The sequence below is a fragment of the Diuraphis noxia genome, unplaced genomic scaffold (assembly GCF_037042655.1).
Source record: "Diuraphis noxia isolate RWA-SAM2 unplaced genomic scaffold, SU_Dnox_SAM2 contig0002, whole genome shotgun sequence".
NCBI lineage: Eukaryota > Metazoa > Arthropoda > Insecta > Hemiptera > Aphididae > Diuraphis > Diuraphis noxia.
Window position 1 is genome coordinate 10,330,101 of NW_028301712.1, and position 17,950 is coordinate 10,348,050.

Here is a 17,950-nt window from a genome sequence, read left to right on the forward strand (position 1 = left end):
TTGCATAGTATACGTAGGTATGAGATGACATATGCACATAACTGTATAATATATTATAGCGACGGTATATACGTGGTATATGTTTAATTCGGTTTTGAATTGTGTTTACCAGTAAGTTTGTTTTTAATTACGCCGCGCGCCACATGGTTGGTTTCTAAAAAGCATATTAAAGTGATTTCCCGACCCCACTTGGAAATTCTAAGCGCGTAATTCATCGATGCCTGCAGTATGTTATGTTTACTGTCTTTACAAACACACATACACGCGCACATTTATAATAAGTTAGCATTAAATAAACGTAAACGGTAAACTTGAAAAATTACTCTCTCCCTGTTGCTACCACTGCGAGTAGATAAATATATTTATAGTAATATATATTTCAGAGATGTCATCGGATTTGAATTAATTTTTTTTTTTTTGCTGTTCACCCAATTTAAATGAATACTTATATTTTCATGATATTGTGTCTTACAAATAAGAATGTTATGTAACACAAGATAATTATAGTATACAGCGCAGTAGTGTGATTATTTATATTAATGTTAGTTATAAATACGATTATAGATAGGTACATATCATTTTTGAAATTTAAAAAACGCATTTACCGAATTCTATAGTATTATCTATATTGAACAGTGAAAAATTTTAGTTTAAATAGCTTAGAATAAAACGTTTAACTACAATAAAATTATATCTATGAAAAAAAACTACACTGCGGTCGCCGTAAAATAAAGAATAACAATTAAATCTTACAATATACAGTTTATGACGTCTTAAACAACAAAGTCGTTGACTGTCTGGAATTATTATCTGCAATTTGTTTCCATATGCCTCGTAGTAACACAAAAGACTTAGATTTATTCGTAATTTCTAATAATTATAATATCAACAGTGAAAATACTTATATAATAACTACATATTTTCAAGAGTTTTTATTTTGGCCAATAAAATGTGCGCCAAATATGGTTTTTTTTACATCCCTGTAACATGTTCAGATTCAAGGCTTAAGAATCAATAAAATTACTATATCAATATTTCTTGTCATAAAATAATATTATATACGTCTTGTATTTTAGACTTAATATTAAAAATTTTACAATTACATTATGATCTTATAAAAAGGGCTTGTAAATATAACAATAAATTAATTAATATTTTGTGTAAAAACTATCTCAGAAAATATGGCTATGAATTGTCTTAAAATCTTAGATTTGTCACGACGTGCAAGAAATCATACACCAGGTCACTCGAAAATCTTATGGGGAGTATTTACAAAGCATGCATTTTGTCCTCATAAATTATACCAAAAGTCTAAAACTGCAAATAATAAATGTCTGAAAGATATATAGATAAAAATAACTTTTGATTTCATTTTGAAAAATGTAATTTCACCTGTTTATATTTATTAGATTTTTAATTTCCACAATGTCTACAAAATCTGTGCAATTTATGGGTTTTTAAGTATATTTTCTGATTTTGGTCGAATTATTAGTTTTTACCAGCGATGTGAATTATTTCAGACGTCTTTTTATTTGCATTATTATTGCATCTCAGATTTAAATGATGCAATCATAATTTAATTATTCAGTATTTAGTTAATATAGATAGTTTAAAATAGTGAAAAATAAAATTCGAATTTTAAGTAATTAATTATTATTGATGTTCGTGTGACATTAAAACAAATGAAACATAATCTATTTTCGATTCATATATTAATTGTCACTATAGAAAATCAAAATTTTTAATACTTCTATAATGCACGATTTTCTTAAATAATAATTTTGTGCCCAATATAATGTAATATGCAGTGAAATCTTCCCTAACGGATACATCCCAATATCCGGTATTTTTTTGGGAACGAGCTATAACCTTTCTACAATTTGAACGATCTGAATTTGCGAACCAAATTTTATCGACCAAGAATATCCAGTAGGTATAATATAGAGGTTTCACTATACCTATATTATAGATTATATAGATTACAGGATACTGGATAGATACATATATAATTTTAAACAAATTGAAAAATAAATAATTGATCCACGAATACAATTATGTAGTTTATCTACCCCACATTGTGTAGGTATTCAAAATACAAAACTATAATCTTCCAATATGCAGAGGTGCATATTTAATTCAATTCTTGACGTGTCTTGCTTACAAACATCATTTTGAATCGATTGCACGTTTTTCGAGACGAGGCTTCTTAGAAGTCTATATTTAATAAATTGAAGTTAAATTCCACTAATGAAAGTAATGAAACTAATAAGAATAACTTATCGGTTTAGTAAAAATTATTTATTTTTATTTTTGAATACGTTAAATGATGTATTATGTGTTATATTATTAGTCGGGTTGCCTGTTATTTCGTTTATACAAATATTCAACTATTGGTAATGTCCTTGTCAGGAGTATTTAATCGTGTAAAGGTGTTCTAAGAAAGGATTTTTAAAATTCTCATATTAAAAAGGTGGTTACGCAAGGATTTTGAGATTTAAGGGGGAAATCGAATTTCTTTTAGTTTATCAATAGTTATCTTTGATTACTCGGGTATATGACGTTGCATCAAATCTCCACGCTTATGACCTGGAATAAGGAAATTATATCTTAAAACAATTAATTTGAAAGTGTAATAGTTATAGCGTGTATTACATTAAAAAACTACTTGGCCAATTTTGTGAAAATTTAAAATTGTTCTTAGAGATATTAGAAAAGTATGGATAACCACACTTTCTAAACCAAGTAGGTACTATATCCAACCCACCATAGGCAAATTTTCCACATCTTGATCGAATTAGTTCACAAGGTAAGTTACACTGAAGCCTATGAACTGAAATACATTAAATCGAGAAGCACCTATGTATTATTATATTTTTAAACGGTAAAGTCAGATTATTTAGTCTAAAAATGGATGTTGGTCTATCCAAAATTAATACTCTCAAAAATGACAGGCTGTTTTTAATAAAAGTTATGTTAATAGATTCTTTGAACTTATGTTTCAACCCCCGTAGGTAGTTAATGGGTAGCTCACAAATAAATTATTTTTCAGTTCACCATAAAACATAAATGTTTTCGTTAGTTAAAATGGTTGACATTGCAGGTTAAACATAATATTACTATTAAGGTTAGCAGAAATATGACGTTGATATTTTGTAACAAAAACAAATTTTTGGCACGGGAAACCCTAGGTTAGTGTATAAATATGCTCACACATGATTTTTCCCCTGAAAAAAAAAATAAGTATAAATAACAAAATTTAATAATATTGTATTTATTTGTAAGATAAATAATAAAACTTCAAGTAAACTGGTATTCTTAATATAGTGACACTAACACAATATACATATTAAAATATGATGCAGATAAAAATGTAACATATTATACCAATCAAAAATGATAAGTCAATTTCATGTCGATAATATCTCTTCACACATACGTTGTGTACCTAACGAAGTGTAAAGGAGATTATTTATATTACGCAAATATGTTAAAACAATTTTTGAAGAAATTACAAAATATAGTGGTCGTCAATCAAAAACCAATGCTTTATGATAACTTTGAATTTATTCTTTGACACTTATTGTGAAAACTGTATTTAAAATATCTACGTTAATGATAAGATTAGGTATACTATACGAATAACTATACATACTATACTGTATGATACAGTTAAAGTCTAAATATTACAAATGCATTTGATATAGCATAAGTATTATACACACACAAAAAAATCAGTACCTATTGCGAATTTCAATAGTAGATCCTAACCACCTATCAATAATTGATGTGCGCAGAAAAACGCAGATAATTCGCTATATGACTCTCGCCATACTTGGGTAGGTTGGTATTGGGATCGGCGTCATTGTGAACGACGTATGATGTGGTGTAGAGAGACTGGAGGCTAATGAACGTTTGCGAAAAGTTAAAATATCATTATTGGCTTTGAGTGTACTACTTTAGAATTTTAAATACCATTTTACGTTTGATTTCCTAAATATTTGTTCTGCTGGCTTCGGACAGCTAAAAACATTTATTGGGCTATTACATCATAATGTCATATGGTGTATAGGTACTTAACCAACTGTGACGCACATTCGTGTCATCATAATATCATATTGTTAATTTCAAAAAGGTTAAACCGGGATATCTACTAAAACGATTTGACCCATGCTTTCTGTAGATTAACTCTTGAGCCGATCCTGTTCGTGACAGTACCATCGTAACGAAATGCTGTATATTATAATACATAATATACTACACAACGTGAAAAAAAAGTATAAAAACATTAATCTGTAAAATATTATTCAAATGAAGTACACGTGTGACCGTAACGTGGAAGAGGAACCTATATATCTCTATAGCCTATCACTTGTCAGTGCCTTATAATTTCAGCAGTATTTTATAGTGTTTTAGGTTCTGAGCGGAGCGAGGAATGTATTGATTTTACCATGGATACCATTGATAAAACCAAAAAATTTTAAGCGCAATCAGTTTTCAACAAAATCGATTTTGGTTTTTGATATAACTTTAAACGAATGACCATAGATACATAAAATTTTCACTGAACGTTATATAAGTATATTCTATCCACCATGCAATTTTCAAAAAATTTCGACTATTTATTCGCTATGCATTTTTCGATCATTATTAGTTTGTTTTTAAATTAATATCGATACAAATTTATTTTTTGGGTAGAAAAGCTTGAAAATGTAATACAAGACTCTTAACATATTGTTACACTATCGGTTGATAAATAAAAGAAATACATAGTCACAATTTTTTTTTATAAGCATTTAAAGTTTGAATTTTGACAAAATACGTAAAAATCACAAAAATTCGCAGATTATTTTAAGCTAGAAATTCATAAAAAATTTCTTTTTAAATCTAAGATTTGAAAATTTTTAAATATCTAGGTACATATAATATATATCCTATAGGAGATAAACCGTCTCCGCTCAGAATCGTTTATAATATCATTGGATTCAAATTTAATTCCATCCATTACAGTAACCCACTTGCAACCTACTGTACAACAAAGTGACATCCACGATTTACCCGCTTTTCTTTTTTTTTAATAAGCTTTTTTTAGCAACTCTTTTTCCAATGTTCGCTGACTGTTTGAAATTGTGACATTGCATCAAGTATACCCGAAAAGTCCTTTCCTAATGCCTTATTTATAAATTAATATGTTTTAAAGTTTATTTAATATCACCATTGATTATAGAATAGACTATTCTATAATCAATGATATTACTGTTTGTATACTGCGAAAAACCCAAGCCACAATTTATCTTTCGTTTTCCTATAAAGTCTGATAAACAACTAATCCGATATGTATATTGTGGCGATACGTTTATTGCATAGTATTTAGTAGAATACAACTTAAACATTAATACGTTTATAAATTGTTAGAATTTATCAAATCATGTTAACGACAAATTTTAACTGTGTAAGTGATATAATATACCTGTAATAAAATCTAAAAGAAATCTTTGAATGTTCCAGCTTGAAAATGATAGATTGTATGACTCTTATACGAAATGAGTCTAAATTGTTTAATTTAAACAAATATTATGACTGAACAAAATTGGTTTTAAGAATATTATATACTATGACAAATTGTATACTGATTTATGATCAAGACGTCTAATTAGAAGTGCCTACATGTCTTTTTAAAATTGAATTTTTAAATATTCCGTCATTCCTGGTATCTACACTTCAATGACATAGATTTTGTTTACATTTGAATTCGTGAATGGCATTAGTAGCCGGGATTTCTGAGTCACAATAAATTGCAATGTTCACTTACATCACTGAAAATCACATTCCCCGCGGATTATTTCACGCCATTACCATGAGTTGTCAAACTATCAGTCTGGTGAATCTTACCCCACATATATTTTATTGTAACACAAAAAAATATGTAAAAACAAATTATACATATTGTTTGACGAGAGAATAGTGTAACGCACTTATTGATTTATGGGGAGCTTGATTAACCTTGTCATACTATTTTTTCTAAATTCTAATGTATGTTACTATTTGTATTTAAATACATTTTGTTTATAAAATATAGGTACAGAGCAACTTTCGTTCAGACACCTTTAATTAGCCGACGCCTCTCTATAACAGGCAAATTTTCCAGTCCCAGCACGGCCCCATCGGAAATACTTAATTGCGCTCCTCTAAAAAGCTGTCACATCTTAATAACGAATGCGGACTGCATGTTTAGGTAGTCCATTGAGCTTCAATGCTTCTAAATAACACCTCTAATAACGGACAGATGTACCGAAAAACAAGGCTGCAAACGAATTGTGTCCCCAAGTTTTTTTTTGGTTACGCGAGTTGTGTCCCTAAGTTTTTTTAGGTTACACGAGTTTCGTCTAACTTATATAAATAAAAAATATACAATAACTATTAACTACACAAATCATTATGATAAATTCAAATGGAAATACCGAATATAGTTACACAATTTATATAATAGAGTTCGTTGTCTTAATATAGTAGATGGCAAATAATCAAGATAGATGAGTAAAAATGTATATCATTTTATTCTTGTGTAAAAAATCGATTTTAATTTATCAGCACACAACTTGTATAAAACTTAATAAAACTGCCGGGACACAACTCGTGTACCAGAAATTTAGTCGGGACACGAGTACACGACTCGTTAACTGCGGAAAAACAAAAACCTACTCGTATAGTGTTTGCAAAATATGTATTATATGCTATTTTTATATTTCCCACAAAGACATTTATCTTTATGACTTAATGAACTCGATTAGGTACCTATGTAGGTACAATTAATAAGCCTAATTGAACGATAGATATTAGATAATAACAAAAATACTCAAAACACAAATTCTCGAATTGATATGTATCGTATCTACCGTTAATGCCTATCATATAAGTACTTAATAATAACACAACCCAACTAATAAAATAAAATAAAATATATTTTTTTTTTAAGTAAATATAACTTAAATTTTTATTTTTATTAATTTTCCCAATACCACACACCTCTCAATAGCGTACAATTTGTATGGTCCCGGAGAGTCCACTATTTAAATATTTTACTGTACATACACGGGATTTCAGGTTTCTGTAATGCTCGTGTATTCGAGTCAACGAGTAGTTTCTTTATAAAATAACTGGTAAATGGCGTGTTGTATCCTGAATAAAAGTCGTTTTTTTTCTGTTATAAAGTGTCGCTATTGGGTGGCTTCTTTTTTCACGCATCGCATGCCAAAAATGTACATCCACATACATGCTTATTGTAAACTTAATTTACAGATTGTGTGTTTTAAAATAAAGTTTAAAAAATAAATAAAAATAGTTTCAATTACATTTTTACTTAGACATTATAAATATCTACTGGATACGACTCATGCTAGTTGAAAAAAACTTGAGGACACAGTTCTGTGTTTGGAATACAACACTATGTAGTATTGCAGTTGAGTATTTAATAAACAAATAATTTTTTGTGGGGGTAGGAGTGAGATGCGTTACTCGGAACACGTTTTGTAAGTGTGGCAAGGATTTGTTGCTAAAAATCCTAACGGTCACCCATCCGGGAGCTAACAACATCGGCTGGTACGTACACTCGGATCGTTTCTGTACTTGAGTGTATGGCCACATTACACTAAGCCACAATATTAAAATATTATACCACCACTAAACAAGAATTGAGGAGATCAGAGTGTAAATCATCTATATATCAGCACCAATGTATTTATGAGATTTCAATTAAAGTTATAGTACATTGTACTTATTGTGATTATATCTAAAAATATTTCTATCTTTGACGTCTTACTATTTGTTTAGCCACGGTAATATTAAGTAACTTTACCATCGCCAATACTTGTTATAATACTTAACCTGCTGTTGTAGCGAGAACAGTCTACTTAGCTGCAGCCTGCTTGCACAAGTGCGCGAGTATTAGGATTCTGGACAAAAACACCAGTCGTCGAAACACTCTATTTGTCAATCATTCGATATCGAATTATTGGTGTACTTGGTAAATACGATCAGTCATTAGAATTTGGTTTTATAATATTAAGTGTTAAATAGACCGAATTTTCTTTTCACCCATAGATAATGAAAATTATATTATGTACTCTCGTGAACTTAAAATTCATTTTTTCATATTACCGACATTATTTTTAAATTAGTTTGAAATATATGTAAATCTAGAAGTTTTTTACAACACATATTTAATTCTAGTTTAACAACATATTATATATATACAAATAATGTAACATTTCATTAATTAACACTTGATGTATTTAATTCAACAAAATTACTGACGTTATCTTAACTGTAAGCTAGCTAATATAATATTTGACATTTCAACATATATTCAAAGTTAATATAAATTCTATACTTAATGCTGCATTTAGTGGAAGATTAATGTTAAATCTTGTGTATCTCATTTTATATAGTATACACACTGTTGTCATTTTAATACTCCAACTCCAAAGCACATAATTTGCAATTTAGCTGTTTAACAAATTCATGTATGTAGGTAGTATAGGTAATGCAGTACAGTAACAAAATTTTATTAAATCGTATAATATTTATATTCAAAATCTATAAAATCTATTTAAATAGGCGTATAGTGAAAAAAATTTTAACAGTTATTTTTTTAGAAGATCGCATAGTAAAACTTATTTGATATAAATTTCGTGTCACCTAAAAGAGATGAAATAAAATTATCGTAAATCAAATATATATATATAGGTGGCAATATTGCTTAAAAATACAGTTCAAATGAAAATATATTAGATAAATATAAATTTGAATATATTAAAAGAATATTACAAGCTTAGTTAAGGTAAACATTTATGAGTAGTTTTAAAAAAAGATACTTAATAAAAATAATCTTATAATTTTTGAAAAATGACCCAATATTAATTATTTTCAATCGATTATTTTGCATTTGAGCAAATATCAAATTCTTATTTATTATTTATCAATAGATTTTGTTTATTAAAACATATACGCTTTGAAATAAAATTGAATGACAAAAAACCAATGTATTCAGTGCCTATATTTTATATTATATTATTAGTGTATTATTGTACATATTTATTTTGAGTTTCTATTTATAGTCAATCTTTTAACAAGTTGTTTATACTTGTCACAAATACACGTCAACTATATGAGAGATATGTCAAAAGGTATTCAAAATGTTTAATAAAATATTCTGTATATTTTTACATAACACATGATATGGATGAAGTCCACTTGGCACCTAATTTATAAGATAAACTCTATTCACTAAATTTATAGATCACAGAAATGATATCAAATACTAAAAATAACAATGTTTTTTTCAAATGGGTAAAAATATTATGAATTTCGTACTAAAACAAAAATGTGCATTATCACTATTGCGTATGTGTAAGTGCATTTGGATACTGTGGAAGACAAATATGTTGAATAGTATTGATGATAGTTAATAACACATTAAAAACTATTAATTTTGGTATTTATTTTAGTAGAATTTCAGAATAATTCATTGGTACATGATATAATATGATGAATTCAATTAACACTTTGAAAACATATGTAATATTTATGTGTATCAAATTGTTTTATTGAAATAACAACATTCATACGAATCAGCCAACCTTAATAAATTGATAATTTGACTCAGACGATATCCGTGCTACTGGAATTATAACACAAACCTAACGCCATACTGGAGAAAGTAATACTTGCTCAGAGGCTCGAAAAAGGCGTAGTATGGATATATATATATATATATTTCACGTTACTCGACATGAATAATTTATAGTGGGCTTAAGGACCTAGGTAAATTGACAGCATGAGTATTATCATAAGCCAGCCATATTTCAGTGATTAGATATATTGCAAAGAAAAACCATTACAATTTCACAAATACAATTGCCCAACACTCGAATGTACCGAGAGGGGAGGCCCTTTTTTCGGCCAACACTAACAGTTCCTTTCGAATTTAGCGGTTTCCGTAAAAAATGACCTTTTCGTTTTCCGCCAAAATTAGAAAAAAATTAATTGTTTAACTGTGTATAGAGTGTACCTATAAAATATTATAGTTACTTTAAAAATATATATACAATTATTAAATCATTACGTTAGGGTTACTAGACTTAAGAATTCTATTCTATAAATTATAATTTGTGCAAAAAAGGAATGACGTTTATTCAAATTTGACGGGAAAAAGTATTGGTTGAAAACGGAAAGGTCATTTTTGGCAGAAATCGGTGACACCCGTTCGCTCTTAGGCCATGGGTTGGATTGTAATTATTATTTAAATATCAAGTTTAAACGGATCACATGTGGGTACTGGGTATTTTGATTTTAAAAAATATTGACTGCTCCAAATGGTGTTTGCTAAAAAAATATATTCGTGAACAAATACACAACTGACCTACAGAATTCTCACTGTTTTTCAGAATCTAAAATGTTTCTTCTACTACATAATCTGATCAATAATTAAAAACTAATAACATTAAGTGTGCTTAGTTTATTAAAATGTATAGTAAAATAATTAATTGCAGTGTCATTATATATAACGAAATCGGTCGTGAAAAGCAATTTAATCATATAATATTATATTTTAATCACGAATTATTCTGGTTTTTTTTTTGTTTTAGTATACACTGAGTTACATAACACAATAAATGCCAATGAGGTATAAAATCGGTTGGCGATCATTTTAAGAATATTTTTTTTATTACTATAACACCGATACAACGCTGAAAGATATTTTAAAATAATAATTGTGATGAATTGGAAAATCAAACCTTTTTAAACGTCACGAATGTATATCCAACAGTTGCCTAATGTTATTTTGCACGGTATATCTACGGCAAACACAATAAACGTGTTGGGTGATTTCACGAATATTATACATCATATATATATATATATTATATACGGTATTTTCCGATAAAATCATTAAGTGACATTCGGAAATGTGCGTGAATTCTTTGGAATAGCAGTGACGGGTAAATTTAAAGTTAAGTTTAAAAGCAAACTAGCTCAATCTCAAGTTTATCAAATTCAACTAAGGTATATGAGTAAAGTATAGTGAAACTTCTTCCATACGAAGTATTGGCGGACATCAAGAGAAATTCGTAGTTGAAAAACTGAATTAAATAATTTTGGTTATGATTTGGTTGTGGTTCTCAAAAATATGTCATTGAACAGAAAATTTCGTAAAATGAAATTTGTCACAAAGAAGCAGTTTCCGTGCAAATATTTTTTTCGATCGGAAGATGGCCAACGATAGTGAATAATACATAATAGCGCAGAATAAAATACAATTAAAACAAAAAACATTAAAAACTAAATCTTTTATCTCGATTCGTACAATATACAAGCTATAATAAAAAAATACGTAAATATTCGTATATATTATTATATATAAACGTTTTGTTTCTTTGACGAAAATTCAACGCGCTTGTCAAAACAAATGTTGTACTCCAACATGCAGTAAAAACTATCAGTTAGGTATACCTAAGATCTAATTAGTAGTTATAATTAATTATTATGAGATGACTGAAAATTAACATCGGTTGTCTGTGAACAAACCAAAAACATTCACGTTCAAGTTAATTTCGTGAAAACTAAATGCGTCCATGATTGTGCCACCACTAAAAAATAATGATATTTCGATTAGCATTCGACTAAATACAAGTATCTATATCAACTTATATATTACCTAGTGTGTTACGAATATATTTTGTCATATTTGCAGTGGTACAATAAGTGTACAATACCATCCAGTAAAGCGTGTAATGAAACATAATATTTTACTTTTCGCAATAAATTTAATTCGTGACATATAGGCCGTGTACAGCACAATAATAGTTCCTATTATATTGGTCATAATAGTATGTATAGTATTCGTTTTGTATACGCATAAATAAACCTGCCTTCACGATCTAAAATCCGTCATCGATGAACACATTTTAACTCAATGGCAGATCTCGTGGTCATCACTTCATACCAAGCTAAATAAAATAAAATCTACAGTTTCTCCATGGCCATCCATCTCATTACCAAGACACCAGGAAGTAATTTTAAACAGATTACGGATAGGCCACACATGGGTGACCCATAAACACCTTATGAACAGATCAGATCTTGACCAATGTCAAACTTGCGGTGAAACTTCCACGGTTGAACATCTAATATGCCACTGCCGTAAATTCACCGACATCAGAACCAAGCTCAACATAGAAGACAATCTGGAAGAAGCTCTAAGTCCCCAGTCAAGCAACATTGAAAAATTCATCAGTTATTTAAAACAAACCAAACTATATCAAATTATTTAACCTAGATATATCTCAATCTTTTTTTGTTCATACTATTACCTTTGTTTTGTATAATATATTATTGTTAATGACTCATTCTTGTGAAAAAAAATATTAATGTTAAAGGCCAATAACCTTTGTTGTTGAGGCTCATTTAAAATTTTAAAAAAAATAAAAATAATAAATCTGCGAGCACACGCGTTGCTTACAATAATTATATTTTTTTCGTATGAATTACTCAATTCCTCGTCCATATACACTATTGAATAACGCATAATGCGAAATGAAAAATGAAAACATTATATTGTTATTACGGAGAAAAAAAAACGACCGAATACCGCGACGCCCATGCCGGAGACAAGTCATATCGTCCGTATAAAATGTTATATAGTGATGCCACATAAACGTTTATACCACGATCGTATTCGTACGTCTGTCGCGCGTAAGTTACGATTCATAACTCATAAACCGCATTCTAGCACTACACTTATCACAATATATTTATTATACTCCGCTGGTTTTCATAATATCGGTTTTCATCTCCACGTTTTCCTTTACCATTACAATAAAAGTGCTCGTACGTTGGAGTCATGCCGATATATTTACGCATTTAGTATTTTTGTATACGCGCATCGTCCGAGTCAAATATCAATCCGATAATTGATATTATTTTTTCCCTTTTGTAGTGTACATGTTGCGTTTTTACACGTATATGAAGTCTCCCCCCCCCCCCCAAAAAAAACCCCCTTTGACCTATCAGACAAATTTTAAATCCATTGTAAATATTACATGATTATAATTATTCTCGTTATGAATTATACAAATTTCTGCAACAGACAATATGTATTTATGCAGCATAAGAATGTACCTATTTTGATTAATGTTACAATTTCATATTTTTCTTCTTTTATTTTAAATGTTATAATAAAATCAGATTTTCCAGTTTACATCAGTATCCTCATAATAGGTATACTATTCGATTATAGTCTATAATTGCAGCTATTCAATGTACGATTAAATAAATCATAAAACAAATATGATAAAATTGGATAAACGCAAAAATATTAAGTACTAAAATTTAATATGTCATCTAGGTGATTAATTAATTGAGCTTGAAAAATAAAGGTAAAATATATTGTCGTATATCAAAAATGTACTACATTCTTAATTTTACGTTCATCACTATCGTAATGTTATATTGTTAAATGTCAAGTACGTAACAGGTGATAAACACGTCAACGCAATAACAATTTTTTTTATGCTTGCGGAAATCGGATAAATAAAAACAAATGTAGAATTTTTATTATTTTGAGCCAAGTAAGAGACAAAATAACGGAATATCGTAGACATCACTATTGCTTGTGATCGCAATATATATAATACGTATAATATATGTCTAATAGTAGCAATAGTTACGTATACGCGGATGCCCTGGGATGCCGGTGTCGCAGGACCCCAGATTGCAATCCAATAGCACAAAACAGGCCTAATGATTCATCATTTATTAGAAGTTTGTTATATATAGTGAAATTTCGGAATTTATAAGGTAAAGGAGGTATGTGTTGATTTTCTTTTTTCCTTAAAATGAGGATTCTAGGATTGCAGGGATGAGAGGATTATTCATAATTACTCAGTAAGAGCTTTTTAAAATGAAAGTATCTTATACGTAGATTTAAAAGACAAGTATATAACTCAACAATCATCTAGTGTATAATGTGGTGAAATGATGGAGTTGATTAGAAAAAAATAGCAGCCTCCAGTATGTACGACACTGCAATAAATAACTATTTCATACTAAAATTATACAGAAAAATGCAATCACGCGCTTTCAATATACTTCTAAACTACCCAATGGTCATTGAAGGTATAGAAATGTATAATATTTTCACCAAACGACTGTGTTAAATTTTAATGTGAAGTATGATGATTTTTTTCTATCAATTTCATATTTAAATGTGCTTTAATAAAACTACATCATTAAAATTAAGATAATATTGAAGATATCAAACTTATCACGATGGTATATTTTAATGACAGTCCTCGAAGTTATGTACTTATGTCACATACAAAATTAAATATTATGTCAAAGAATAAATTTCGTAATTATGCAGTAATTAAAATACCTATTCATTCCGATGAAGATATCTAATGCACGAATTATTGTGAATGTTTTTAGAAATATATAAAAACATTAAAAACAATTTGCAAATCAGTAAGGGAACAATCAAGTAGTAATTTTTATAATAACACAGAAATATTAATAAATAACTGTGTTATGAGGATGATTTATAAAACATATTATCAATATACTATTAATTATTATAAAATAAAATAATATAATTTTGTAAAATATGAACTTAAAATAAATACACAGTTTTTTTCTGCTCAAATTAATTAAATAAATAATTTAATCAATATTACTGAACTCTAAATCATTAAATGATTTTTCCCTGAATAATTAGCCTAATGCGACTATATACAATTTTAAATGTCAAAAGAGTATAATTTCAGTCACGCGACCTGCATTAATAATATATTATACTCTAATATTCTATAGTAACGGTATGTTCATAAAAATGTCACACTAATTCTCTAAAAATAGACTGACATATTAAGTACCATAATATTGTTCAAAATATATTATAATAATATAATTGTTATAGTTTTAATTTAAATTTTAATTCAATACAAATCCATTCCAAAGTTATCATGAAAAATTAATATCTTTTATATTTTGAGTAGAACAACGAATGTATTGGTTTTACAATTACGTGTGATTTATTTATAATTTTTGTTTTTGTCATAAACGTCAAGTTTTGGAGCTAAACAATTGTTTCAAACTTGAATATTGCTGATGGCATCTGGTAGCAATTTGAATCTATATAGTAGGTTCTTAAAATTAAGAAAACTTTTAGTACTTTTAAAAAATTACCAGAACAACTTAATGGAATATTCACGCAACACCGGTTTTCTGCAAATATGTAATATAGTCATTCGAAACTTAAATTTTGAAGAAGTAGAATATTCAAACGAAAAATGACTATTTTCCAAACAACGGCTTTAGTTATTTTGTTCTAATTGAAAACTTTTGCCATCACATATGATATTGTTAAAAACATAGTGTGTTACTCATAAAAAAAAAATGTTAGACGCTGATACACACAGAGGCGCTACCAAGGGAGGGGTTTGAGGGTTGTAACCTCCAAACCCCCCGGAATGTTTGTAAAAGTCAAATATTTCAAAGTGAAGACCTTTTTTTTTGTTAGTTCATTTTTTTATATGAATAATCTTCCCAAAAATAGATCTGGACAAGCAGGTTCCTTTTAGAATCATTTTTCGTTTGCAATTATTTATAATTGAATTCAAGTTTAACAGACTCATTGTTGTAGTGGCTAGTGACTCAAAGACTAGGTTGCTATTCAGTATTCACTCGAACCTCACTACAGATCAGAGTTTAGGTTGCCCGGTTATTTTCGATTGAAATTACGAACAGAAAATATATTTTGCGTAACTTCATATCATATAATAATCAAATTTATTTTCACAAATACCATCTGAATAAAATATTTATAGATTTTTCTCTTATTTTTTTAATAATAAATATTTATTTATACGAGATTTTTCCGCGTCTTTGACTTATTTTGAATACACGACACGTATATGAAGACCAATTCAAATATATGAATAAAGTATAAGGAACTTCGTTTTAAAATTGAGCAAATTTAACTTCAACAACACAACTTATTTTTTGTAGAAAAGTTTTAAAAAGTTTGAATTATTTCCAATTCATTGTGATTCTCCTATCTTGCCTTCTATCCGATATTATACATCCACGAAAGATATTAATTTAGTTTATGATAACACATGACTATTATCTGTGCAAATTTTATTCAATAATAATAATAATAATATGTCTTTATAGTTTATATGTAATTTTAAAATTGAGGTAACGGGTATGTCCAAAACATATTTTTGATAAATTTTATAACTATTGCAATTATTCAAATGCCATATTATATAAATTTAAAATGATTATTTCACTTTTAATTAAATTTCTTTATAGAGAAGTACTCAATTTTTAAAGGGAACATTGTACTCCTCTTTTTTAGTTTTTAGCATATACCTACCTATACTGAATAAATGTATGATGGCCCCTAATACGACCGTATTTTTATTTTTTACCTACTATAATTTTACAATGGTGTAAACAAAATATTTTATAATTCTTTTCAATTTTAATTTTTCTTATGGTACATGTTGTATATTAGTTATCAGGTGGTTTTCAATAATTATTTTGAGAAGAACGCTATAACTAATATACACGATGTATTATGTCAAAGTACTTTTAATTCATTATTCTTGTAAGTTGTAATAATAATATATGATATTATATATTATATATGTGTGTGTGTGTTTGAGTGATTCATAATGTAGGCATTATTATTATAATACTTTTACAAATAATGATGTGTGAAAAATCCCCATCTTTAAGTGTAACTTTCATGAGTTTTTTGCAAAAATATTACAAAAAATATCCAAAAACGATATTTTTAATGTAAAACTACATATACCTAATTTGCATAACATTGACCACAAGAAAACAATATTATTTAAGGTGAAATCTGAAAAATTGTTTTGACTTTAAAACAAAGTTTTTTCCTATATCTGCGTAAAAAAAGGAGTTTATTACTCATGTTTTTTCAACAATACCCCACTCAAAATACTGGATTTCTGTGAAAAACTGCAGTGTGGAGATAACTCAATTTTTAGATTTGTATATCATTCATGTCGTAAACTTGGGTTTTGTATACAACCGAGATGGATTATTTTTTGTAAAAATTTTTTTGTCTCTTACCTGCTTATCATAATAAGTATTACTCTGGTCTCTGATAGATATTATTTCTCAATAGTCAATACAATAGATTACAGCATAAAATTGTAATTTTTACCAAAGTGAAAAATCTATATTTTACATTATTGTCAGTAAATGAAGCAGTGTTTATTGTATTTAGAAATAGTTTTTATTCTCCTTATTGCATTTTTATATGATTTTCATATTGTGTATTATAAATTATAACAAAATCAGTAGGTAATCATGTTCCCATTAAAACAATAAACATTGTAAAATTAACATTTTACTTAATTGAATTTCAAAAATGTATATTGTTTATACATAAATAACTTTAAAACTAAAACTTCATTTGATTTTTGAAAGTATTTATTTATATAATAGTATCCTATTTTGATGAGACGATGAATATTTAATTAATTATAATTTATCGAGTCTTTACAAAAATCAAAGAAATAAAACACATAGATTATTGATTGGTTTTAATATTTTTGTAATGTGCACGTAAATATTTTGAAATTTTGTTAGGAATACATTTATCAAAAGGTTTGTAAAGAAGATTCTGAACACAGAGTCATTTCATATTGAAGACCTGTTTATTATTACTCCGTTGGTCAATACTTGTCATCTAATTTCAATAAAACTAGAAAAATATAAAAAAACTAATTAGTTTCTAGTGTTTCCATAACCATCGCTGCAACTATAAACCATCAGAAATTGTAGAAAGCTTTGTTCATTAAAACTATGAAATCATCAATAGATGCATTTTTTACTCATACGTATAGCGTTTTTA

The 17,950-nt window shown here is 27.9% G+C and overlaps 1 protein-coding gene across 1 annotated transcript in view; it reads left to right on the forward strand.

Moving 5' to 3' along the window:
- The window catches only part of LOC107166316 (lutropin-choriogonadotropic hormone receptor-like), a 142,279-nt gene that overhangs the window by 83,188 nt on the left and 41,141 nt on the right, over positions 1 to 17,950 (forward strand). The window lies entirely within an intron of this gene.